Source organism: Phasianus colchicus, chromosome 5 (genome assembly GCF_987193195.1).
Source record: "Phasianus colchicus chromosome 5, bPhaCol1.hap1.1, whole genome shotgun sequence".
NCBI classification, from domain to species: domain Eukaryota; kingdom Metazoa; phylum Chordata; class Aves; order Galliformes; family Phasianidae; genus Phasianus; species Phasianus colchicus.
The window spans coordinates 34,522,820-34,549,738 of record NC_143440.1 but is presented as its reverse complement, the minus strand read 5'-3'; the positions used below and the strand labels follow the sequence as shown (position 1 = coordinate 34,549,738).

At 33.6% G+C, this 26,919-nt stretch overlaps 1 long non-coding RNA gene across 1 annotated transcript in view; it reads left to right on the top strand.

The window, feature by feature from the left end:
* The window catches only part of LOC116229044 (uncharacterized), a 93,360-nt gene extending 79,936 nt beyond the window's left edge, over positions 1-13,424 (top strand). The window contains exons 5-9 of the long non-coding RNA XR_016466946.1: positions 10,549-10,623; positions 10,823-10,931; positions 11,807-11,926; positions 12,214-12,318; positions 13,016-13,424. This is a non-coding gene — a long non-coding RNA (uncharacterized LOC116229044). The remainder of the gene's footprint in view (positions 1-10,548; positions 10,624-10,822; positions 10,932-11,806; positions 11,927-12,213; positions 12,319-13,015) is intronic.
* Positions 13,425-26,919: the final 13,495 nt, after the last annotated feature.

Sequence of the window (26,919 nt, the reverse complement as noted above, 5' to 3'; positions counted from 1 at the left end):
TTTTCTTGAGAAAAGAATGATTTCAAATTTTTTCTGATAACAAGGAAAAATCTCACTAGTAGAAATTCTTACCACTTTTGTTTGCCAGATCATATCTCCTGAGTTTACTGACATTTCATACCATTAGTAGTGTCCTTACCCTAGACCAATATATCCGTGAAAGAATAAATTTTGACATTTTCATTCATTTTCATATTATGTTCAAATTTTATATCACTGATTTAAATCAATTTTATAGCAAATTCTGCATCAACTTTATATTGATTATGAGATGTGAAACTGAAGAGGCATGGCTTGATCTTAAATGCTGGTTTTGTATGATAAATGTAACATCAATGATAAGCCCAATTTTGATTTTTCTAAGTAGAAAAGAAAAATTATTTAGATACCTGTGAGGAATAATTAACGTACCAGTGCATTATTTTTAATTCAATTATTGGAAAATGGAATTCCATTATTTACATACTTTCTTACTAAAATTCATATTGTGCCGTTCACCTTCTAGAGTCCAAATGGACACACATGAGACTGAAATGGTTACAGATCTGAAGCAAATTAATTTCCTATACATTAACAGTCAAATGAAGTTAATCATGAATCACCAAACACTGGAAGTCCTCAGACTTTAGTCAGTGCTTATAGACATTTATAAATCATGAGAAAAATACTTTAAAATACTGTGTGACTATGGGTATACATATATTTATCATAGACTTGTGGCAGAGTTGGCACTGAAGGATGAGGGATACAAATAATTTTTTTTGGATTTTTTTAATTTTTGGATTGCTAGAGCTACAGATAGTGTATCATTCTGATCTATCATATCTTTTTCTTTGGATTTAAGGAGACTAGGAAGAGGTCAAACCAAAATGTGGAGATATGCAAAGAAAAAGGAAGGAGCTATATGGGAGAAATTTACCAAGATATTTTTTTAACTAAACTGTCTGTGTGCATGTGTGTTTATGTGTGAGCAACCAACCATTATTCCCCCCCATGCTACTAATCTATATAAATCTTTTCATGTGTAATACTTTGTCTAGTTTTCAATAAATTATTTAGCATAAGCTTATATATTTCTACTTCTGCTTTTAGTAGATGATAAATAATGTCTTATTGGAAGCCAGGATTTAAATTTGACAATTCTATGATCAGTTGGTATCATTTGACTTAGGCTGTCTTTTACCTTCTAGTTCATGCAGAATTACCTCAGTTTTCCAGAAATTTTGCAGTAAATTTTAGTAAGGGAAAAGTTTGTTAGTTCTTGCATTGCAGTTGTTGATTTCAATTTTTCATGCAATGACCGCTTTTTAGCATGGTTTATAGTATACTCAGATGAATCATGTACATTCTCTGGAGGGATATGCGCATAACAGCAATTATCAGCCCAATTTTCAGAACACTGTCATAATCAAGAGCTATCTGATAAAGAAAAATTGCTTTTAATCTCAATGTTTTACATATTTATTTCACTAATCAAGAGAGTTTTTAAGGAAACTTTACTAAAAAAGACATGTGTAAGTCTTTCTACTCTAAGAAATAATCAGTTTTCTTGGGAAGATGAAGTCAGGCAGCGTGCAATTACTACTGAAAGTACATTTCCCAAGCTTTGTTAACAGTTTGTATTTAGATTTACTAAGAATCTTTTCATACTAATCAGAACTAAACCAAGTACCAGAATAAAAATTAATGGCATAAATCAGTAATTTTTATTTTCAGAGCATAGCATAAATAAGTGGATAATATAAAGAGCTAGTAAAGGTTTTGGCTATGGTCATTTCAATCAGAATAATTGAAAGGCTTTTGAGTCAGAACAACAAACACACTGCAATAGTGTGGCCCCAAAATGATGCCTTTCTGCTGTTAACAAGTGGGTAAACAAGCTGTTTTTAGTCATGTTTGTCTACTGTCAGAATGAATAAAGCTGTGGTTGTAAACACAGATGAAAGACGGGATGGGTTTTAAATGATACTTTTGTTCCTGCTGAGCCACTACCAACACCTGCAGTTAAAATAATTATTTCAAATGTTTTTCTTTATAAAAGAAGGAGTAGTTTGCAGTAGACCTGTCTTGTTATGGTAAATTAACATCTGCAGTTAATGTGATTCCCCTTGGTTGTAAACATCCTGAATTAAAGCTTGTTATCTCCTTTAGAAGGTATATTTTATGATTTTGCCTGTTTTGAAGAGAGGTAATTAAACATTTCACTAAAGTACAGGTTAGATGACTATGATCTTATTTTAGCCACCACAGAAATTATGGAATGTTTTTACAGCAAATATTGTGAGTATTTAATTAAAAACTTGCCCTGAAGTAAAGCAGCATAACTGATGAGGATAGTGAAAAATGATTTAAAGGTTGTAAGACTGAAAAGAAGACAAGAAGTGAGTAGTGGCTGTAGATACCATGTTTTTTTTTTTTTTAAAGAAAATCTTATGTTAATCTTCAAAAAATACCATGAATACACATTACATTCTAGGGGAAATAGGTAAAGAGGGAAATAGATGTGGACTAAATAGGTCAGCTTTGGGCCTTATTTTGACCTAGTTTGTACTGTAACTAATGGAGCCACTTTTGGTTTATATAATCATCAAAAGGGCAAAGAAGGGCTTTGATTCTAAATGTAAATTTAAAAAATGTTGGAGAATTGTTTTTAGAATGTTATAATTTCTAGATGTTTATATATGTTCTGTCTTTGACCATTCACAGTAACTGCACGTGATAGGTCTTCTGTCTAGAAATCAGGAAGCTCTTTACTGCATGGGTTGTGGAGTACTGGTATAGGCTGCCCAGAGAGGATGTGGAGTCTCCTCCTTCATGATCTCCAAAAGCTGCCTGGACATGGGCCTGTTCCTGCTTTGGGTGTCCTTGCTTAGGCAGGTTTTGCACCACTTGGACTCAGAGATTCCAGCCAACTTCAACCTTTCTGTGATTCTGTCATCAGAACTCTCAGTTCAGTGGTGTTTTCCCATTCTCAATGAGAATTCAGAATGAGATCTCAGAATAAGATCTGAAACTCTGACGCTAGAGTGATTTACAGCAGTGGAAAGAACTGTTCTATATTTTAAATTGTCTCCTAGATTTCTCAACTTTTTTGTAGAATTCATGAACAAAACTTTCAGAACTTTTGTTTGCTTAAGGTCATATTCTACTATATCCTGCTACTCATTCTTTTTCCCATACTATCGTATTTCATTTCTTTGTTTGTGACAGCATAGGTATTTAGCAGTTAGGGCATGAACAAAAGAACCAGTCTGTTGTAAAATACAAAAAACACATGTGGGTAAGAATATCTTAAGAGGCTCTTTTTCTGAAGCATTGTATCATGCAGTTATGACTTTAGTACCTGTTTATCTTGCTTTCCTGAAACATTCAAATCCACAAAAAATATTTTATAAAATCTTACCAAGTCTTTGAACATTCTCACCATTAGACTTCTGTATTTATGTTCTGAGGATGGCTAAGACTCAAGTCCTATGGCTAGGAGTCAAGTGCAATGCGAAAAGTGAAGATGCGTAAAAAATTGAACATTCAGGGTCTATTGGTCTAGCACAGATAGATATTTTCTTCTAATGGTGTGCTTAAAACTTCTCTGTTTTGGAAGGAATAAGATGTGAGAGGATTGCTGGAGACAGATTAATATCCATATGTTTTTCTTTTCTACAAACTTGATTTAGAAAATGTCACCAGCAGAGCATAGACAATATTATAAGAAATGAAATGAAGAAGCACATTTGTAAGCATTGCTGTTTTCTTTCTTATATTTTTTCTGTTTTTAAATGAAATAGATGTTTCTGGTAATAGGGGGAATTTGGAATCAGTATATAGGCAAGTTTCTTTTTCAAGAATGGAGGACTTCACTTATTTCTCCAGCATCAGCCATCTCTGAAGGACAGACTTTCCTGACCACTGCATTTAGCTGCCATCCTCCCGTATTTAATCCTGTTTCTTATTCTTTTGTTCATTCAACTAGATTGTTCAAGCTTGTCTTGCCTTTGCAGAAGTTTTTTAGTTTTCTTTAGAATCGGAGTAGCATTGTATATTTGCTCGCAGAAATTGATTGTTAGCAATACCACACACATCCCTTCCTCAGAGATTGAGGGCAACACCCCTATTACAAACCAACGACTGTTGGTTGGCTTTCATCGCTCGTTGCTGGGTCTCCCACACCATGTTGCAAATACAGCATTGTCAAGACTTGGGGCAGATATATGCTTTTCATGCTTAATTTTGTGCTCTCCCTTTTTTCCTCTTTTAGTGAATTCTAAGTTGTGATTCTTTGAATAAGAGGTGCTGCACAGTTGCTGCTGCAGGCAGCCAAGCTCTTTTAGTGTCAACTATAGGAAAGGTCAATATTTTCTCATAAAGGAAAAAGCACAGAAATTATAATAATTAGGTAGACTGTATTTCATGGGTAACGGAAAGCAGTTCTTAAACTATAGCTCTAATTTAAATGCTGAGGTTGGCTTTTTTTTTTTCCCCTCATCTCATTTAAAAAGTGTCTGGAGAGTAGTGGAGGAGGTTTTTAAAAGAAGGTAGTTAAAAGTTCAAGCCATTAGGATTTACATCCCTTCTACTCTGGGAAAGCATTTATTTCTGATTTTAAGTACTGTTTCAGCCGATTGTCAGTCTGATAATGTATTGAGTTTTGGAGGACTTCTGTGATGCTTTATATCAAAGGGGATAGACATTTAATGCTTTATTCAGCTTGTGTAATAAAACTGCTCTCTTTAGCTCACCTGTGATTTAAGTGATATGTGAAGGAACTTTAACTCCTATAGCCTTCTGTAACCACTTCAAAAAAAAAAAAAAAAAAAAAGAGAGAAAAACCAACAAACAACAAAAGAGAAAGAAGAGCCTGCAATGTGAATCGCTTGGTAAAGACTGGCTTTTTTGGGAGCTTCAGTTTAGAATAAGAATACAAACCAAGCTAACATTATTTTAAAAAACAAAATAAAATTTGTCATTAATAGCCAATATTTTTCATTGAGTCTTACTTTGAGGTGTATCCAAAGGTTATCCAAAGTGGTGCAGTTCTGTTAATTTTGCACTGAGTGCAGGCACATTCCAGATTTATACCAACAGAGCTGAATATAGTAGATTAGAACTGGGACCCAGATAGGATGAGAAAGAAGCCAAGTGAAACACCTGTGTAGATGTTTACACCTTGCTTTTCTGAAATATTTACAGGTGATGTAGTTTTGTTTTATTTATATTTCAATTTATTCATTATTTTCCAGAAATCTCAGTTGAAGAAATTCAGATATTGATTGTTTCCAAGACAGTTAAGCAAAAATCAAGAATTCTGGTAATATTGAGTGTTTTGAGAATGTTACCAATATTTCTTAGGTATACTAAATTTTTTAAATCAGTGTTACCAAGAAAGTGATCATTGTGGAAGATTTACTTTGAACTTTTTGTGTTGTTACAAAATAGTGACATTTGTTAGTATCAAGAACTTGTTTTCTTGTTCCATGAATGTTATAAAATATTTAATAAAGCCTTGGCAAACAGGAAGAAACTTGTGATTAGACATAATCCAACTGTATCTTAATCCCCAATAGATGCAACTTTTATAGCATCATTTTAATTAGATATTATTAGCAGCTTCAGAATTGTTTAGTTAGAATGTGGTCATGATCCTTAGGCCAAATAAAGGATTTTGATCACATCAGTGATGTTTATTTTTTACTAGTTTTTTATAAACATCCTTAAATCATGGCTTTTTGTAGACTGTTAGAGTGTTGTTACATTAAGTATAACTTAAGTATAACTTATAATATGTATATAAATATGTATGTTATGTATCTTTTATGAAGAATAGCTCCATGGAATCTTTTTCCTTTAGAGAGACCTTTGTTATGATTACCTGTGTGCATATATACAATGGTATGTACATGTTTTCTGACTGAGAGCAATTGAATCAGAGGTCACTTTTTGCAGTCTTTCATTTTAATGAAAATGTAAACATTATTTATTTGTATATAATTCTCAGTATATTTTTTAAAAAATGTGATTCAAGATTGGAATTATATGTGATAAGACTTTGCTGATGCCTTACAAACCAGATAATGCTGCTGAACATGCTCAGACTATTTCAGCAAAGCAGTGGTGGTCATGTATTATTCTGTCATTGATTACTAAAAGTACACTAAATTGTTCTACTTGTTATTCTGACTTTAAAGAGATTGGAAAAGTTCCTGTCCTGACTAACCCCAATTCATTCTTTACTTGGCACTGTATTAAAAAGGTTGCAGCTGAGTCTTTTTGTGCTGTCAGGAAATCAATTATCCTGTCATGGTTTCATACCTTATCTACGTAGGTATGTCCTCCTGGCTGATAGCCCCAGCCTCCTCCACTAGCTTTATTACAGTTCTTTTATAGGCCTATATTAATTCCATCATTTGCCCTCAGTTAACAGGCGGCATGCAGAGATATTTGTTAAAATGCTCAATATGGTGATGCATGGTTGCCATACTGAAAGTAGCATATGCTTGAAACTTACTGATCTGCAGTCTTTTGGCTCATCCTGCGTGGTCTCATGTAAACTTTGTAGATGTCAAGAACAGCCTGTAGGAAAAGTTTTGTACCCTGTTTTGTAATGCTTTTTTTTCTTTCTGGTTGCAAATATTGAAGTAAAGATAGGAAACACTATGAATTTTAATTTCCTTCTGGTTCTAGTTCTCTTCTGCTCAGACATATGGAGAAGGTTATTGAATTTCTGATTCTGCAAGTTTATCTTGTCATCACTTGAAAATGTTGTTAGTAATGGAAAAGCCCTGTTAGTTGCAGGACATGCTGCCCAGATCTTTACCTAAGCAAGATGAATTTCTTTCACGCACATTACAAATATTCTTACAAGTTTAATTCATAAATATTTAAAACGGTGCCTCTCTGTTAGTTTCCAGGAGACAGTGTTCCATAGCAGGGCATTTGCAGAACCATTTTTTTTTTCAGGATTATTCTCCCCTAGAGTATTGCGTCTGCACTAGAATCCAGAGTTCAGTCCTTCTAAAATTAAGCTGGAAGTTCAAATCCTTGATCTCTTCTCTGTGAACTGGATAATACATAGGTTCCCTAGTAAAGCACAAATAATTAAACATCTCTTCTACTTTCTATGCAAGAAGAAAGGTTGGTTTTAAGTTCATTTTTTTTCAAGTACTTGGTTTGTTACAAACTGTTTTGCTGGTAATTCTTTTCTTACCTTCCTTTACTCTTCCAATATGGCAATGCATGATTTTCAGCTAAATCTCAATCTATTCACCATTTCCAAACAACATATGTAGCTATTCAAGCATTAAAAAGCAAAAAAACCCCAAACAAACAAACAAACAAACAAAAAACAAAGCAAACCCCCACAACCAAACAAAAACTCCCAAACCCCAAACAAAACAAAAACAACTAAAACAAAAAAAGTGTACAGAAGATGCTATCTCTGGAGTTTTAAAACATCTTTTCCAATCAGGCAGAAACATATCTATCCATAACTAATAGTAATTTTATGTTAACACTTCTTCTGACTTCTGAGGTAGTGTAACTAAAATAATTTTGCCTTTTTTTCTTTTCCAGCCATCTCAGGTTTCATAATTTCAATATCTCAGATAGCAGTCTACTAACACATCAATTAGTTGAACAGTAGCAATTAGCAAACAGCCTTCACTTGTAGGTTAGGGATGGTAATCCATAGCTTTGGAAAAACATGACTGAAGTTTGTTGAAAGTAATACAAATCTAGAAGCTAGAAAAAAACAATTTTTTGAGATAACAAAAAAGATGAAGAATAGTTATCTAACATTTACAATGCACCATACAAAGCAAAGTTGGCTGGACATGAAGTTACAGATCAGTGAAAAAAGAACAAGGTCTAAAATGCATTAAAAACCTTGGAATTGCTTATGTCTCTGTCATTAAGATCACCTTTCAGGTTGTAGATCCCAGGGCTTTGCCACTTTTCCAAATCTTTGATGTGATCTGTTGATCTTAAGATGAGAGGAGCAGTGAAAAGGTGAGAATAATGTGCACTGAAAAAAGGTAATAACAGGAGATTTTACTGGTTAAATACTTTTAATTGTTAATCACATTGTCATGTGTTTAGACTTTTACTAACTCTGTAATTGGATTAATAGTAGTTGTTGTCTTTTGCATTTTGGTTGTATTTTTTATTTTTTTAATTAATAATTTAAATTCTTCATTTGACATTTACATTGTGCTTCACTTTTTCTGCATAACAGGATATCTAGTTTAACAAAAGTCATAAGACAGCTGGATTCTTTAGGTACTGGATTAGAGAAATGCAAAATATTAATACCAAGCACTTTAGCCATAGGCTGTGTGTAGACCCACCATAAAAGATTATTTTATCCTTTTGCTGAGATATGATGATTTTCTATCAGCATCATTATGTATAAAGTTTCTCTCTGTCTAGTTCTCCTAAACATGTACTTACAAACTTCATTTACAAATTTAACTGCTGTCAGTGCATGTTTAATAGGTGTATTTAAATTCTTTGACTTTGGGAGTTAGTAGTAGGGAGAATATAGAGAAATCTAGAAGTCTTGCTAAACTGATTTTTCTGTAGTTTTCTTTATGCTAACTTTCACGAATAATAACTGATTATCTCTTGCTGTTAAAACAGCAGTCAATCTTTTATTTACAACCCTGCCTCTTCCAAAAAGCAATTAATAAAGCTTAGATTAAACCTGTATAAGCCAATCCTAAGGTCACTAGCGTGGTTAACTGAACTGTAAAAAGACATCTGTCTTTCTGCCTATATCTGAGCAAATATTTGCAGAAACACAAAATAGTGAGGTTATCAAGCTGTCAAGGTCTTAAAATTGTTACATTTTATTAATTTGAAGAGGGGGAAAGTTGTTGTTTATGATACTACAAGATATGGCATCCCCATGTTTCGTGACTGTTTCAGAGTTTTATAAAAGAAGCCCTTTGCATTCTTGGAATGTTGAACACCTGCTTTTTGTATTTAAATCTGTGGCCTGCTGTTTCAATTCTATATGAAATGTTATGTGTCATGGTCAGAATCAGCACGTATCCACACAAATTTGGAGATTTTTAAGCAGTAGGGATAATCAGAGTGCTTTATCTTTTATCTTAAGTAATATAACCCAGAGACTTTGCTCAGGTGATCCGTTACTGAAATTTGGTGGAATAATTAATTTGTATAAAATTATGCAAGTAAGCTATATAGGAAGTAGAAGAGTATCTAGGAAAACTAGATATAAAAATATATATTTTTTAATGATTTTAATAAATGAAAGAGCATAGTTATTTAAATTGTCATTATTAGAAAATGCTGAACAAAAGTGAAGAAAAATTTGAAAAACAGCTAAGTGAGTTTTTTAAACAATAAATTTTTTAAAGAAAATTTAAGAAAAACTGTTGTTTTCAGTGTCTGAAGTGGAAAACCTACTGCTGTTTGTTAATGGTGATTGACATTCACAATTATCAGTGAAGTAGTAGAAAGGCTCACTTCTAAGTTGAATTTATCTGGTCTGATCTTTCTGACATGAGATGTTTGTATTTCTACTTTTTTTCTTCTTTAATCAAGAAAGACTCTTAAGCATCTATTTAATAGGAGAACCAGCTGTTTTTTTTCAGCAGAGTTTTCTCTCAGGCTCTCCAGAACTCTCCCCAGCTTTTCAGTATTTTAAAATCATAACAGGCAGGAATGGATATGAAGTTCCAGTATCTATCTTACCTGCTCCATACATGAAAGTAAAGGCTTCTTTGTTTGTCTACTACCTAGTTTCTTGTTTATTTACCTGTGGCTTGTGTTAGCCCCTTGGTTGGTTATAACATCACAACATGTCCAATTATTCACTACCAACTCCAAATCTTGGAATGGTTTTACTAGGGTACAGACCCTCTGTTCTGTTCTGTCTGTATGAGTACAACTTCTGTTTTCTGTAAGGAGATTTTTTGACCTTGACATGATCTTTAGTGTGTGATTATGTCTACCAAGTACCTGAAGAATTTTCTATTTCAGTTTTCAGTTTTTACATGCAGTTCATTTATGAAGTAATATTTTTTGATGTCTTAAGTTAAATTAATATCTTACTGCAGGATTGTATCAGCATTAAGATGATGCAATTAGGAAGTATCAAACAAAATAAATGTCTTTTATGACCTTGACTTGTTCGTTTTTTAATAAGGTTTGGTGGCCTAGTTTTGGACTTCAGCATATGACAAAAATTTGTTTTTCTGTGCATCTTAGTGGAGTAGCACTCTTTTTTTTTTCAGTTCATATTTTGAATAAAACTTTTTCACTTAATTTCTGTGGCCCAATCTTCCAGAAACATGCAGGTAGGCTGAATTTTTGCACATTGTGAGTAGTTCCCTTAATATGCTTGCATTGTGCTGACTTTACATGGTGGCAGTTTTGGCTAAATAAGTGTATGCTTAGAGGCAGAATTTACTTAAAAATTTCAGTGTCTTCGTTTTCTTTACTTTTTTTTCTGCTGAAGGTGGGTTTATAAAATGAATGTGATACCTCATGCATCTAAGAGACTTTAATTTTACTTTTCTTCTTGTACAGGTGATTTTGCAAGAAACAATACAGGCTCTCCTCCCTTCTGCTCGTCCTGACTGAACATCTTGCTTCCACAGTAGTGTAAGGCCTTCAGTTTTCGGACACTCTCTCTCATTTTATTTGATTTATTAGCTCCAGTTCTAATCATATTGTATTATAGTGTGTTATTTTGCATTCTGATATCTTATTTAGTAAATTAGTTTGTTTCTCCTCAGATTATTGCCGTTGTTTTGTTTTGGGGCTGATCTCTCTACCCTTTTTCCCTTATCCCCTTTTCCAGAGACATGGATCTGTGGGTCCCTCCGCACCACTAGTCATGGAACTGGGACAAATCAGCCCATAAACCATTAGCACCCATCTTCTCACTTGTGGAAGGAAATTTTTCAAAGGTACAAATCAAGCTTCAGACAGGATATCAATTTATAATTCTTAGTGTATCTCAGAAATGTTCCTTCTAAAAGATTATTTAAGCTAGATAATATTTGTCAAAAAAGCAGAGCAAAATTATGTAGGTATCTTTATACATCAGTCATGAAAGTGGTAGACTAGATTGTGCTACCTTCAATCAGTGCAAGCAACTATATTTTGGGGAGTTAATGGAAGACTCAGGAGGAGGGAGGGGAGAAGCAAGGTCTGGGCAGAGCTTTGCCCTCATATTCGATGATTGCTTTGCTACTAAGCTGTAGCCTGGCTTCTCCCATCTCAGGGCCTTAGATCCCTGTCTGCCTGAGCTCAGGCTGACTTGCTTAAAATCCATCCTGTCTCAGATGTGACCCATATTGTGTCTCCACTTTTACAGAGCTGGAATTGGTAGAGATGTGACAAGGTAACCATCCATTGTCATCTTACTGTGAATTCACAGTGAAGGTCACACCTCTATGGTCTTCTCTGTAATATAGCTGATGTCAACACTTCTTCTCACCACTGGTTTAGCTCATTTAAAACTGCAGTGTCTGGCCTCCCTGAGGAATTGAGGCAAGGCAGTTAATGCATGTAATATAGTATAATCTCACTTTTTTGACAGCAGAGAGAAAGCTTGGAAAGTATCTATTTAAGAGACTAGAAGACACTTGAACTTCTGTTCTTTCTGGGAGTTCTAACTAAAGTAGAGTATCATTCATTTTGTTAAGAATTCAACAGTAAAGGCTGCCAGGAAGTTACTTTTCATCTAGTGGGCAAATTCTTTCTAACAAAAGTTGGTAGTGAATCTGTCCCTGTAATTGCAAACTACTCTTACCATTTCTGTTACTTTTTTTTCTTTCAGGCAAGAATCATGACACCCAATTCAGAGTGCCATTAATGTACAGAAAGAAATGTACGGAGATATTGGTTGACTTTGAATGGGGTGTAAGATGCACCAGAATTTCTCTTCAAATTTGCTCCTGTAAGAAATGCTTTTCAGCATTTGAATCATTTTATAAGTTATACGAATTAATACTATATTTTATGTTTTTACTTTTTATTATAGTTTTTTTTTTTTCACGTTAACTTGTGTTAACTTTACGATATGATAGAGTTTAACCCAAACTAAGTTTACTCAGAGTAGTAATTAACACTGTTTAAATTAGTGTGGTTCAATACTACAAAAATCTTAGTGAAAAAAATTGTTTTAAAGGAAGAGATGAATGTTAGGGGGGATGATATTTTCTTTTTCTTTCTTTATTTCCCCAGAAATCTTGGAATAGTATAGATTGGAAAGGACCTCAAGAGGTCATCTGGTCCAACTCCCTGCTAAAGCAGAAACATGTACATATGCTTGCTTAGGGCCATGCCCAGGTAGGTGGTTTTAGGATATCTCCAAGGTGGGAGACACTTGAGACTCTCTGGGCAACCTGTGCCAGTGCTCAGTCACCAGTACAGTAAATAAGTGCTTCCTGATGTTTACATGGATACCTTTATGTTTGAGCTGGTGTCCATTGCCTCTTGTCCTGTGACTGGGCACCACTGTAAGGAGGCTGGCTCCATCTTCATTGCATCCTTTCTTCAGGTAGTTACATATACTGATGAGATTCTCCCTGAGTCTTTTCTTCGGACTCTGAAACTTTCCAAGTTTCTCAGCCCTTACTTATGGGAAAAGGGTTCCAGAAAACCTTCATGATCTTAGCAGCCATACATTGGACTTATTCTAGTACGTCTATGCCTCTCATGAACTTGTGGACCTAGAACTGAACACAGAACAGGACTGCGGTCTCAACAGTGCTGTAGAATAGAAGGATCTCTTCTATTAAACTGCTTGCAAAGGCAAAAGCAAAGAACTGTAACATGTTAGGGCCACAAACTTATAGATGATTGTTCTGCTAGATAAGTGGCATAATATGATGTCTTAAAGATAGAAAGATAGGTTCCTATCACTTATGTCATGTTGAGGCCATACAAATTCTTGGGATTAGCATTAAGATACATAGTTTGCCAGATTAAACCCGAGTTTATGACGAGTGGTTTATTACAAATGATGTACTTTTCCCCCTTCCAGGTACCACATCTATGTTCTGTGAGAGTGGATGCCTTATTTTACAGGATAACTCTGGACTGTGAAATTTTACTTTCCTGAACAAACAGTAATTGTTGAGAAAATGGATCTTGCTAATTTTGACTTTGTAATAATTTTCAAGTACTTTTTTCAGCATAAATGATCCAGATAGTTTTATTTCAATTAACTTTAATGGGAGGTGAGATTTGGCATATTGTAGCTTGTTTTAATGTTTAAATATTTGCTTAAAATGCATGGTAGCTGTTCAATTCTGTGTTGATCTGGCAATATATCCTGAGAATGTTCCTCTCATTGTTTCACTATGTAATGTGAAACAACATTCCTATATAATTTTAAAAATGGCATAGCTGTATTTCTCTGGTAGTGATGCATCTATCTTTTCTCCAAAACAGCTGCCCACTCTTATGAGTACTTGAAAATATTTTTCGTTTAAGGTTATTATTCAGTATTTCTAGGTCATCCTTTCCTATAACGAGAAGGGAGTGGAGGATACCTTGAGGCTGTTTCCAGAAAAAATTGCCTTCCAACAGTATCTACCAAATGTTGAACGTATGTTCTAAATGTAATTAGTAAGAAGGAGAGTAGAAGGAAAGTGACATTTTTCTTTGAGTGTGAATTACTTATAGACATTCTGTTTTGGAATCCTGGGGTCCTGTGAGCTCTTTCTTTCTTTCTTTTTTTTTTCTTTCTTTCTTTTTCTTTTTTTCCATTACCCTACAGCTATTCATTAGCTAATGTGCCAGTATTTGTTACAATTTACCCTGTGGGACAGTGGTTTCTTAATATTTTAGCAACAGCACGGCAATGTAATTATCTGTAAATCTTTTAGCATGTATTTCATTCTTGTGGAAGATATCCAATCAAAGAAAAAAGCCTCAGCAATTCATATCATACTTTGAGCTGTCTGCAATACACTCTTTGTTATCTCAACTTCCTCAATTTATTAAGTATATTCTTTGAAAAATATTTGGAACATTGTTGGGGTTACCAATGAATGACTCCTTAGAAATTGTGAAGTTCACCTGCGTACAACCTGAGTGTTGTGGACCTGGTTAAAATTTTCCTCCTTTATTCATGAAGAACATATGCAACTATTAATTAAAAGTATAAGGTTATTAATTTTGCTGGTCATATCTTCTGATCAAGAGAACATTCAAAAATTTATTTTCATTTATTTCTTTAGTTTCTTGTTCTTCACGCTTCACTGTGAGACTTTCTTGAAATTAGAATGAGGAAAATAATTAAAGTATATTTCACCAAATGGAATTCCAAAGGGGGAAGGGTTTAATTCATCTGAAGTTGACTTCCATGGATTTTGAAAGAGCTGGATCAGGTCTGTGCTGAACATTAGTACTAGTTCATTCACACATTTGTTATACTCGCGATCTGACTGTGGCTTGCTGAGATTCTAAACTATTCTACCTAAAAATAATTAAGTGTATGCGAGTAATCCCAAGGAACATAAAAACATTGTTTCTCTTCAGGAAGTCTGCTATATATGTAGTTCTTCCTAGGACAAAGGTTAGGATATAACCCTATATGAATGGAGACATCATCGTCTTATACACAGTCTGGCATTCTCTCTGTAATATCTGTATGTATAAATCACGTTTGATTCATATTTGACACATCTGACATATTTGACATGAGACGTTTATGGCAAATATTTTCATTTTGAAGTGGGACTTTCTTCACAGCTTTTTGAATGAGACTGCAGGTTTCTTTTTGACTTGTGTAATAATGTATCTTTACTGGAATATGTGTGTGTACAGGACTATTTATACATAATCTCTCTTCACATTGTGTCCTCAGAAGTCTACCTGTGGTTTTGAAGTCAGAATGATAGATGAATAATAGCCTCTGAAATCCTCATAGTGAAAATCTGTCCCTATGCAAGTGGCTATAACAAGGTCAGTCATTACCTAGAGATGACATAAACCGTGAAAATGTATGCTTAGGAGGAATATACTTGACACAGTGTAAGTCTTATCTACCCTTGTCTGAGGATAAATGACTAAAGACATATCAGCATGTTTAAACATCTGCGTTCCACTCACATCAAGTGAGATGGGAACAATAAACATGAAAATATTTGTCTGCAATCTGCATTTTGTATTTGCAGTCTGTCAAAAGTGTAAAGTATTCAAAACCAAGCTTTCTTTTAGTGATATGTGAGCACTATTACTAATTATTTAAGGAGTTTGATCTGATTTTTCTGATTTGTTATTGTTGCTATGGGAAAAAGTGCTTTCAGCAATCAAATGAGAGATATATTGAACTGTCTTAAATGTAATAAACAAAATATTTTTCTGAGTGATTGGAAGATAGAGGGCAAAATCTTGCAGTCGAGTCTCAACAATCTGACTGTGAAGAATGATATCCTAAAGAGCTAAAGGAACAGTAACAGTAAGGATTCAGAGGGAGATGAATGTAGTCCTGCAAACATCACTGGAGACTTGTTGCCATAGTTTTTGTGCAGGGTATTTTTTGGATGTTTGAATAATATTTGTAAATAATATCAGAAATATTTTTTCCCAGTGAATCATCAAATACATTGTTAACAAATAAGCATTATTCACTCCACTTCTTAAAAGTTCATTTAATACTTTTTATGTACACTAATCTACATTTTTCCTTTTCTCCATTGTGTTTCCCTTAAGATAACTTCTACAGAAAAGAAGAGTTCACTCAGGTGTGTTTTATTATATCATTAATATACATTCCTAATAACTACATGGAAGATTAGTGTGGGGTAGTTAGTGTGCTGTAAATTCAACCTGAACTTAAGTTATAGTAATGAGGCTGAGAAAAAGGCCAGTAAGTACATATGTTTATTTCATATAAGTTTAAAATTTAAACTATGGATAATTTTCTTGTTACTGTGCTCAAAATAGCTTTTCTGCCATAAACATATGTTTTAATTTAGCAGTCAAGTGTGTTATGATTGTAACAAAAGGTGACTGTCGAATTAAATAGACTTTTATGGATTTTTTTTTTTAAAATTATTTTAGTTTAGCAATTCACACTATATACTAGCAGATAGTCTACAATAAAAAACAATTTGTTGCTTAAGTATATAGCTTATAAAAATATGCATTTTGAACTAGTGTCATATGGTGAATGTAGACTTAATGAGGAACATAGATTATTACTATTTTTTAAAAATATAATTCAGGCAGCATCTCCTCTTGTTTATTATGATGTATACAGATCTGAGGATTTGAGATTAGAAGACATGTTTTCATCCTCTGGATATACCAACAAGTTCAGAGTCCTGTTAACTGATATGCTTCCAATAGTCTATTCTAATTGACATCTTGAACAATTTTTAATTTCATCATTATTGGCCATATTACTGAGGACTGCTAACTGATAAAAATCCGTTTCCTCAGTTTAACTGGAATAACTGCTCTCTACCCTATAATACACTCTGAAAGGAAGTCTTACCAAATGGTGAAATGAATTACAGGTGAGGTTATGTCATTTACAGGTGTTTCTGCAATTGTGGTATCCTTTTTAAATACATCTCCAAAGAAAAGAAATCTCCGCTAATCCACTCAGAAAGCTGCAGTAATAATGAAGCCTGATTTCTCTTAATGAATGTCCTTAACTCTCATTCATTGCTAAATTTTGACTTCTCACAGTGGAAGTAGGAGCAGCCTAGAATAATGTGTCTACTTTTGTTTTATATGGTCACAGATAAATAATGCTGCAGAATGAAATCAAGCTACATAATTATAAAAAGAAAAAGAAAAAAAAGAAGTCAGGTCACACATATCCACCTGATTCCAAGTAGCGAACATTGCTTTTATGTTGCACATATATTCCAGACATGCTTTATTCTAGTAACTGTATTATTCAGAGTATTTTGGATTGGAATAGTTCTAGCATATTTTGTGAAATCACTTATCTCTTTAAATCTATTTAAAAGTCACAGGCAGAGTGCTGTGAGGATTCAGCAGAGTTTCTTGTAGAAAAAATACTTAGAAACTACACAACCTCGGACATAACACTTGTTTCGTACATATCTGTTCACATCTTGTCTGTATCCCCTACCTAAGTCAGAGCCCACTGAAGCCAAAATTGTCATGGACATTAACAGAAGTAGGATAACTTTTGTACTGAAAAGTTTATATTCCATGCATTAAAAAAAAATAAAAATCATCCAACAATCACAAAAGTGAGTTTCAATTGGAAAAATAAACCGGGGCAATGTGTCTCTGAAAATCGCGTTCTCAGCAACCATTAAATGAAAAAAGATTTAAAACTGACTTCTATAAATTACATTTACTGGGAATAAAAAATATATTGTCAAAACCTAATTAAATAGCAAGAGTAATGGGAATATATGTGTAACATGCAGCTGATGAGAATTAGGTATGTGTATGCAGCGAAAAGGTATAGATTTTTCCAGTCTTTATTTACTTCAGTGTTAACTTGTTTTTAAAGTTAGGGAGTAAATATCTGAATATTTTAAAGAATAGTATAATTAAGGTTTGAAAATAAAAGAATCCCAATAAAATCACTGAAAAGAAAAGAAGCCTTCATAGAAGCAAAATCTAGAGGCAAAGTAGGATAATAGAGTTCTCAGTCAATGTAAACAACCTTATTAAGAGAGTAACAGTGAACTTTCCTAGTGATGAGTATACACAGAAAATAGAGTAAGTGATCTATGCGTCTGTATCAGATCTCTTTTAGGAATGAACCAAAAAAATTAGACAACAATAAAAAAGAATGGAATGTAAGGAATCAGGCTAAGAACAGTAGAACAATCAGGTAGAATAAGTAACAAAAAATAGTTTCAAGGCAAACAAAGTAATGATAAAATTTGTATAAATAAATGGAAAGACCAAGGAAGAAAGTATTGTATGACACAGTAAAGACTAGTATATGCAGGTCTTTTCCTTTGTAAAAGAAAAAATACTGTGATGGATTTTAAGATAGTATGTTTCAAGAGTTCAATAGAAAAAGAGTAGGTTACATAAAATGTAGGTAAGTAAAATGAAGGTGAAAGGTAAGGTGAAACCTCCTTCTTCTCACTGATTTGTAGAAGTCTACCTTCTGTCTGAACTAATTTTGGATCTGCAAATTCCATATGGATTATATAACTGGTGATATCTAATAATAGGTCAAATAATATATAACTTGTTTTTTAGGGATGGGTAACTGTAGGATTGAAGGAACAATTTTCTTCTAATCTAGATCTCTTGGTCTTGCATGAAGACCAATTACTAGCTTATAAGATACTAGCTAGTTTATCATGCCAGTGATGGGAATTTTCATCCTAAGTGAGCTCACCACAAGTGGGGAAAATAAATAAAGAATAGAACTTGGTCTTTTCATATATGATGCTATGTCGCATGACAATAAACATTACTTAGTAGATAAGCTTTGAAAAATTTCTGTTAATATTTTCTGAATATATTTAGAATAAAACATAGAGAACAAAATGAAGTAATGTCTATTTGATGTGATAAAAGTAGGAATGAAACTGTAAATTGTTTGAAAAAGGAGACAGAAAAAAAGAATAATGTACTTTTCTTAGAAGAAAAAATGTCATTTACAGCTTGATGCTTTTAAACTGTGAACAGATTTTGTCTTGTATCTCACATTTTAGGTTTAACAATATTCCATTTGCTTGTAAGCTAATGCTTTGAGTTATCTCAGGTATTCAAACACATGACAGAATTCACTCCTGATCTTTGAACTCCATCTGTCTGACCAGTCCTTTATGTTTGCAGTAGTCCATTTTATGAATAATAATCTATCTTCCTTTTAAAGTATGCTGCTTAGAACAATTTTGCATCTATAGTTATTTCATTTGACAACTACAGTCTGATAGAAAGTTTTATGCTAATATCATTTAAATATGCAGAAAACATGATCAATTTGTATAATCAGTCTACAATCCAGAAGAATAATGATACTAAATTAAATGGAGCAGTTGTTATTATCACTATTACTGTCACCATTGCTATTTTATATTTTATATAGTATATTTTATATACTATAAAATATTAAAAAATGGTCACCATAATCTTTAATCTGGTTTGAACATCATTGCTAATTTCTCCAAAGTAATGATATTCAGTTTTAGGTCTACAATCAGGAAACATTTATCTATTTAGCAAAGCATTTCTTGAGGAATGAATCCACAATTAAATTCTACTGTATATACTATATTTTACTATGTAGGTATAAAATTTACTTTATATACTCACCCATTATTCTCTGAATGTGTGGAACTTAGGTAAATACTTAAGGTATTTCAAATACTGGATCTAGATAAATGTTCTTATACCATTGTATTAAAACTAGGCTGTTACTAATTATCAAATAAAGAAGACTGACTGCCTTCTTCAGCTCCTATGTAGATGTATAGTCAGCAGTTGTCACATCCATAAGAAACAGTACTATTGTTCTTTTTCCCCAGTGTCATAATGCTATTTCTTATTCTTCATTTGCTTCCCTATAGCAATTTTTCTTGTTTTAAAGAGCCAATTGGAAACGATCATACTTGTATTCAGTGATTTGTAATTGCCACCTGAATTTTTGTATTATTTTGATACTTTCCTTCACAATTTCCTTATAATACTCTTATTTTATTATTTCTTTTTTTTTTTCTATAGCACATAGTAACTCTCCCAGGGAAACAGTTTCTCTTACTGTCCATCTCCTCTCATGATACTTGCTTTGTAACATCATACTGGTATGATACAGAGATCATTTGATAGGTAATGTTTACTAAAGACAATAACTATGTCTACAAACTCTAAATAGGACCATTTGATCTTGGTTTGAGGTTATGAAATGAAGATCAAAGTACTATTAGCCCAGATAATGGAGAGTTTTCTTTATGGTCAGTGAAGAATGAAGTAAGCCTAGATAAAAAAAGAAGGTAAGATTCCCCTGCATGCTCTTCAAAATTATATTTGATTGCTATTATTAAGTTCTTATACCATACAGTAGTCTAATGTAAATGTATGTATAGTAATACAGCTGTTACTTTATCTATTCCCCAAAGACAGAATAAGGAAGTATATGCTTCCAAATATACTTTGGAATGTGATGACTAGTATTTCCACATGTATGTTGTTCCAGAGAAAAAAATCTAATCAATTATAGTCATAAACTTGTACCTCAGAAGAACCATGAAAAGAAATTTTGTTAAAAAAATATCTATGTGGAGCATTAACTTCTTATGTACCTGTACTACCTCACACTATACTTAGAGACTGAACACTCAGATCTATTGCAGTAATGCAATAAATTATGCTACTTCCTCTTCACTGCAGCTATACCTAGATCTTTTGACCAAATTTCAGAAAGAAATCAATCTTGTAGTGAGTTCATTCTCAATCCCTTACAGATACGTAATTGATTGTTTTGTCTGTTCGTACTAATTCTGATATACTGATCATTTTTTATCTGTGATTGATAAAGAGTTACAAAATGTTTGTTTAGTGAGATAATTTCAGGTTTGATCATGTTAAGTAAAAATCATAAGGAAAATATCAGTTCAAACCTTTGTTTGTGCCTTAGTCACTGATATGGTATCTAAATGGATATTGCCCCTTTTAATTATTTAATCCAGTTTCAGCTGACTTTTGCTTTATTTGACATCAATATGCGTGCACAAATATTTTTCCCACGCCATTATTTTATTTTTTTAGTTCTTATTTGGTAAATGTTCCATGTGTGTGTTCTTATCTTGTCTCATGTTACATCATGTGGGAGTTCATACCTGTGTAGTATTCTGTGGTAAAAAAATTGATATTTAGAGGAAATCTATTCAAGAGAATTTTTTAGTGACAACAAAAAGTAATTGAATGTGGAATTGTTATTATCCTCTTTTCTACTGTAATGCTTTAGAGTAAACTGGAGTATTTACTTGCATCTGCTTCTGGTGTATAATCAAAGGAAATCATTTATAAGCAGCTAAGATAAAATTTGGATGCGAATATTATATATACTATATATATAATATATATTATATATACTATACTATATATATATTATATACTTGAATAGTAGAGATGAAGACTTCTCAGTTACTATTCTGTAGCTTAGCAGCCTTTAAACACACAAAACTGTCACAGTAACCAAGAACTATTTAAGAAATTCTTTTAGGCCATTTAACAGTCTTTCAGTGATTACAGTGAAAATTGTTGTAAGTCTGTCAAATCAAGAGTCCAGAAGAGCCATTTTACCTGCACACTTACTATATCAAATTTTGAATGTATACATATACAGAATAGAAAGCTTAAGGTAGCTCAGCCTCTGTGGGAATCATTTTTCTGTTCATTACAAGTGGTCTTTTAAGTTGATTGAACCTCAAAGGAAGAGTAGGGATTTTAATGGTAATTTCTTTCTAGTTGTTATCTAAGATACTGTAATACAGTTTGCCCACACAATTCAGAGACTGAAAAAATGTGAGGCAAATTATATTGAGTGTATAGAGAACTTAATGAAATACGATGTTAAACTTCAGCTGTTTTTCGGTTTTGTATTTTTATTTTGTATATTTCCCTCTTTTTTTTTTTCTTTTTTTCTTTTTAAACTCAGCATATTAAGTTCTCAGGGGGTCACCCTGTCAACCTCACTTCTGTAGCCTGGATTTAGTTGAATCAATCCTAATTGAAATTCTGCACAGGTCTGATGTTCTGTGGGGATTGCAGATGAATGACAGTGCAGTGGCATGAAAGATAAATATGCTGGCAAATGAGATCCAGGCTCTCCACAGAGGATGGAATAAATTACTTTAGCAATACAGTGGAGGTAATATACTGGAGAAAAAAGTGAAATTGAAGCTAGATTTGTTAAAGAAAAAAAAACCAACACAGTTAAGATTTACTTAAAATACAGATTGCAGTATGTACTGCATTTAGACCACTTCTTCATTTCTTTTGTATTGTGAATAATACTGCATACGCTTTAATTTCATTTATGCAGATGGTTGCTTGCACAATTTGAATTCATGTAGCATTCAGAGTTTAGCTCGAGGCCCAGTTGTAGTTCTGGTATAGCATATTGATTAGTATTTGATAAATATATAAATTGCACACTAAGTTTAAGGTACTTTGTGCAAAATGTATTTAAATGACCTTGGAAAATTGGCATGAATAGCTCTGAGGCACTATTGCCTGAATGAGATGCATTTTTTGAGTCCAGAGATTTAAGAATTTTCATGACTGAATGAGCAAAATTGAACTGAAAAGAGTAAACATTAAAGTTCATAGAAATTAAAGTAAATTAGATGATCTGATAGAGCTTTCTTCAATTTTCTTGCCAGTATAGTACCATTTCTCTCAGACTGTTTGTCTGTTACATCTTCCAGTCTAATTGCTAAATTTCTTAACCAGCCAGGATTTCAGTACTCTCCTCAGAAAAATGTATTAGAATCTAGTGGATCAGAAAGTATTTTCTAGTATGCATCTGAAATTTTCATTCTCTTAGGGTCAGCTGTAATATCTTCAGGAAATTATCCTTTACCTTCCTCTGTGCTACAATATGCAGTTACTGTATTTTACATCTTGTACAGAAAAGTCACTTAGCAAAATTATATGAATTTCTCTCTTTTCATTTGCTCAGAGTAGTCAGTTTTTTTCAATTGCCTATCAATAGCAATTATATTTTCTTAGGTTAATTTGTGCATTTTAGTGATGTGTCATGGTACTCCAGCTTGGAGTAGTATTCCAGGCTGTATTAAACCTTACCTTCCATAAACTCTGACATCCATAGTCAATTTTCACTGTTTATTTCTAATCTGGTGTTTTATTCTGTAGCTGTATTTGTTTTCTCTGATCACACTTTAAAAGTCCATATAACACTAGTGCTTTCTTCCCAATAGTTTTTAATCCTTATTTTCTTGGAATGCACTAGCTCATGCTTCTCAGACATCAGTCTTTCCTAATTTTCAGGCCACGTTATAAAAAAGAAATTTAGAGATAATTTGGAATAGATCTAAGTGGGCATTACCTATTGAAATCATTGGAGGTTCCTTGCTAATAATGGCAGTACATTTTTCTTACTAAGTAGAAGAATGGTGTTTTGGGTGGAACTGAAAATGGTTACTGTGACTTCAGGAAAGATGTGCTTGTGGAGGAAATATGCCTGATGGCTGGCTAGTGAATACATGCTATCTTCTATTCTCTGAAACTGACAAATTGTAGCTCAGTGTGGTCATTATTTAAGGTGGTCTGGCAACAAGAACTCTATGAGGAGAAAGGACTTTAGACTTTAGTTTAGTCTTTAATTCCGTCTTTGTCTAAATCATGATATTTTCATTCATACTAGCTGGTACTAATTATAGGAAGATCTGAGCTAGTGTTGGGGTTTTAGTTCTTGTTCAATATCATTCCATTTCTGCTGCTTCATTACTGTAATAAGGGTTGAAATTATCAATGCAACCTGTCTGTGCGCTAAACATCTAACAATGTTTCTATTCTAATTTGCAGTTGCAGTTTCTATATAAGTATTAATTTTTTTTTTTCTTAATGTATTGCTTTCTGAGATCAAGACAAGCTTTGTGTTTCCAATGATAGACAGCTGGCTTCTAAATTGCTAGAGAACAAGATGTATGCTTCCGCAGATCTTAACCTGACAGAGGACTGGGTTTGGTTGGATCTAAAATACAGTGTATTAGCACTCTTAGCATAACATTGCTCTGGACTCTGATTTAACTTGCAATGTTATTCTTGAAAAGGGGATTCACATATTAAAGTTTCTATTGCTGTTAATCTAAAAGCAATTACTGTGAAGAAAAACCCCCAAAACAAAAGGAAACAAAAAACCAAACCAACCAAACAAAAGACCAACTAATATCCTATTTAGCAGCTTTAGTTAAAATATTCCAGTAAGAATATTTCAGTGTATGTATTTGTTTTGCTTATTAGTAAGTTGTGTTCAAATTTTAAAAAATCATCCAACCAAAAAGGATTTGAGTTCTAAAGTTATATGTAAGATAATTTTAAAAACTCAATAATGCAGAGTGTGAATATTAAACTAAAGCACAGAAACAGAGGACACACAATATTCGTGAGGATAATTCAAAGACTAACCTTAGTATGTAACTTAAGAGTATGAGTTAATTATTCACTTTTGCTATTTCAACAATTACTGTACATTTATATATATAATATATATATTTCAACAGATACAGTATAATTCATATATAGAAGGAGCCATATGCTTGTACACACATTCTAGAGTTTTTTTTCAGGAGGTAAAGAAGAGCAAAACCAGTAAAAAGATAGGTACTCCACACACATATGTTAGCATACCTGTAGACTAAATAATTTATATTTGTTCTACAGATAACTTCCTGAAAATAGGAAAACTGATGTTGCTTCAACTTAATTTGGAAGTGGTGCTATGAGAGCCACAAATTTTGAAGGATTTTTCATCGTACTATTGGTTCAAATGAAGTCAGCAATGTAAGATCTTCTTTATTTTTCTTCAGAAAAAGTCTGCACTTACAATAGTAGTCTGCTATTTCAGAAAATAGTAATTTGCAAAGTAGCAGAAACAAAAGGTCAATCTCAAGAATGGATACAGGTTGGGCAGAGAATGGCTTGAGAGCAGCTCTGAGGAGAAGGATTTCAGGCTGTCAGTAGATGAAAGACTCAGCATGAGCCGACAATGTGCGCTTGCAGCCCAGAAGGTCAACTGTATGCTGGGTTGCATCATGAGAAGCACGGCCAGCAGGTTGAGGGAGATGATTCTGCTCCTCTACTTTGCTCTCACGAGACCCTATCTGGAGTACTGCATCCAGTTCTGGGGCCTCCAACACAAGAAAGACATGGAGCTGTTAGAGTTGGTCCAGAGGAGGGCCACGAAGATTGTCAGAGGGCTGGAGCACCTCTTCTATGAGAATAGGCTGAGAAAGCTGGGGCTTTTCAGCCTGGAGAAGAGAAGGCTCTGGGGGGACTTTATTGCAGCCTTTCAGTACCTGAAGAGGGCATACAGGAAAACGGGGCAGAGACATTTTAGCAGGACATGTAGTGATAGAACAAGGGGAAATGGTTTTAAACAGGAAGAGGGTAGATTTAAACTAGATATTAGAAAGAAATTATTTACTGTGAGGATGGTAAGACATTGGAGCAGGTTGTCCAAAGAAGTTGTGAATTCCACTCTGGCCCTGTAAGCATTCAAGGACAGGCTGGATGGAGCTTTGAGCAACCTGATCTAAAGAGAGGTGTCCCTGCCTATAGCAGGGGGGTTGGAACTAGATGATCTTAAAGATCCCTTCCAACCTAATCCATTCTATGATTCTATGAAAAGCTGTTATTTTAGCAGAGACCTCTTCAGAGTCTGAAAATGCCATAAATGAGCTACAGATTGAAAGATTCAACTTAACATCTACATTAACAGATAGGTTAATCGTATGACGTGTAACCATACACAATGCATACTGGTTTTAAGAGTATTTTATGCAAAAAAGAGAATGTAAATATCACACAGTATACTTAGGCAGATCTTCACCAAAAAACTGCTCGTTGCATATATTAATGATCTTGTGTAAAGGTCTATTAGTTGAGTGCTACAGTTTGAAAATATATTTGGGAACAAGTCTGAATGGCTCATGATATCAAAGAGACACTGCCAGAATTTGTAATGTCCTGAAGAGGAGCTATTAAATTTTACTGAGAAATAAGCTGGCCAAATAAGCTTTCCCTATTCTAGCTTTTGTGCCATGTGGCAATGATGTGACCAACCTGTGAGCAGGCAGCATGCCATCTCGACAGATGGGCATGAATACAAGTAGCTAGGGATATTGTTATTCTGTGTATAGCAGATGTACGCGCCTATTAAGACTGTTGCTCCCAGCTGTGAGAGTCAAAGCAGCAGTTTGCCTTGACCCTCTTTTTTAGAGTTGGGAATATCTGGCACCACTAACCCAGTTCTGAACTTGATTGACGTGGAGTACCATGAAATCCTGGAAGGGGAAGGCAGGGAGTTTGAGGTAGTTTCCTATACTGCCACAATTTTAGTATTTTTTTTTATGGATGGACATGATGTTAACAATACCTGACACAGAAGCAGTAGAAGTAAGAGCATGCCCTCTGTGGCTAAGTCTTTACTAATATGCAAGCTGTACCCACAAAACTATGAATGGTAGACATCATTTACAAAATAATATTTGCTTGCCAGATGACAATTAATTACTTTTTTTTAATTGTTTTAATGATCAAAGTGCACAGAGTACAACAGAAGCAGGACTTATCACTGTATAAGTAACTGAACATTGAATGCTACTGCTAATCATATTCTTTTAGCTAGAGTAATATTCTAGTAGAAATACTAGCAATTTTTTTCAGAATAATTTTTACTTATCCATAGGTCAGTATAAAAATTAGTATCTTTCAGACAGTAGCTTTTTGGGTACAACTAAATTTTAGATTTCTAGAAAACCAGAAAGTTAAGAAACACCAATTCATATTGTTTTAAATGTCCATATTCCCAAGAATACAGACCTTTGTAGAGCTTATTTTTAAAAAAGATGTTAGTGCTTTTAGTTGGGAAGTTGCTTTGAAACAATACGATGAGCAGTGGGATGAAATGAGACGTTATCTAAATTGTAGTGCTCTGCACAAATCTCTGTAAAGCTCAATCTTTAGTAAGCCTGCAGGAACAGTATTTTAGGGAGCAGAACAGAAAATGAAAATGTATTGCCAGTAAGATGTATCCTATAATATTGCCAGAGTATATAATAAGTTGTCACCCTAAATTCAGGATTGGTGGAAAAAAAGGAAAATATTTCAATCATTTCAAAATACCTCTTCTAGAAAAAAAGCAGTTCACAGAAATTTTGCTTCTAGAGTTTGAATTTATGATATTCAATTACTGCTGAATGAAAAATTTGTAGCCTGGCTCACACCTAGTAT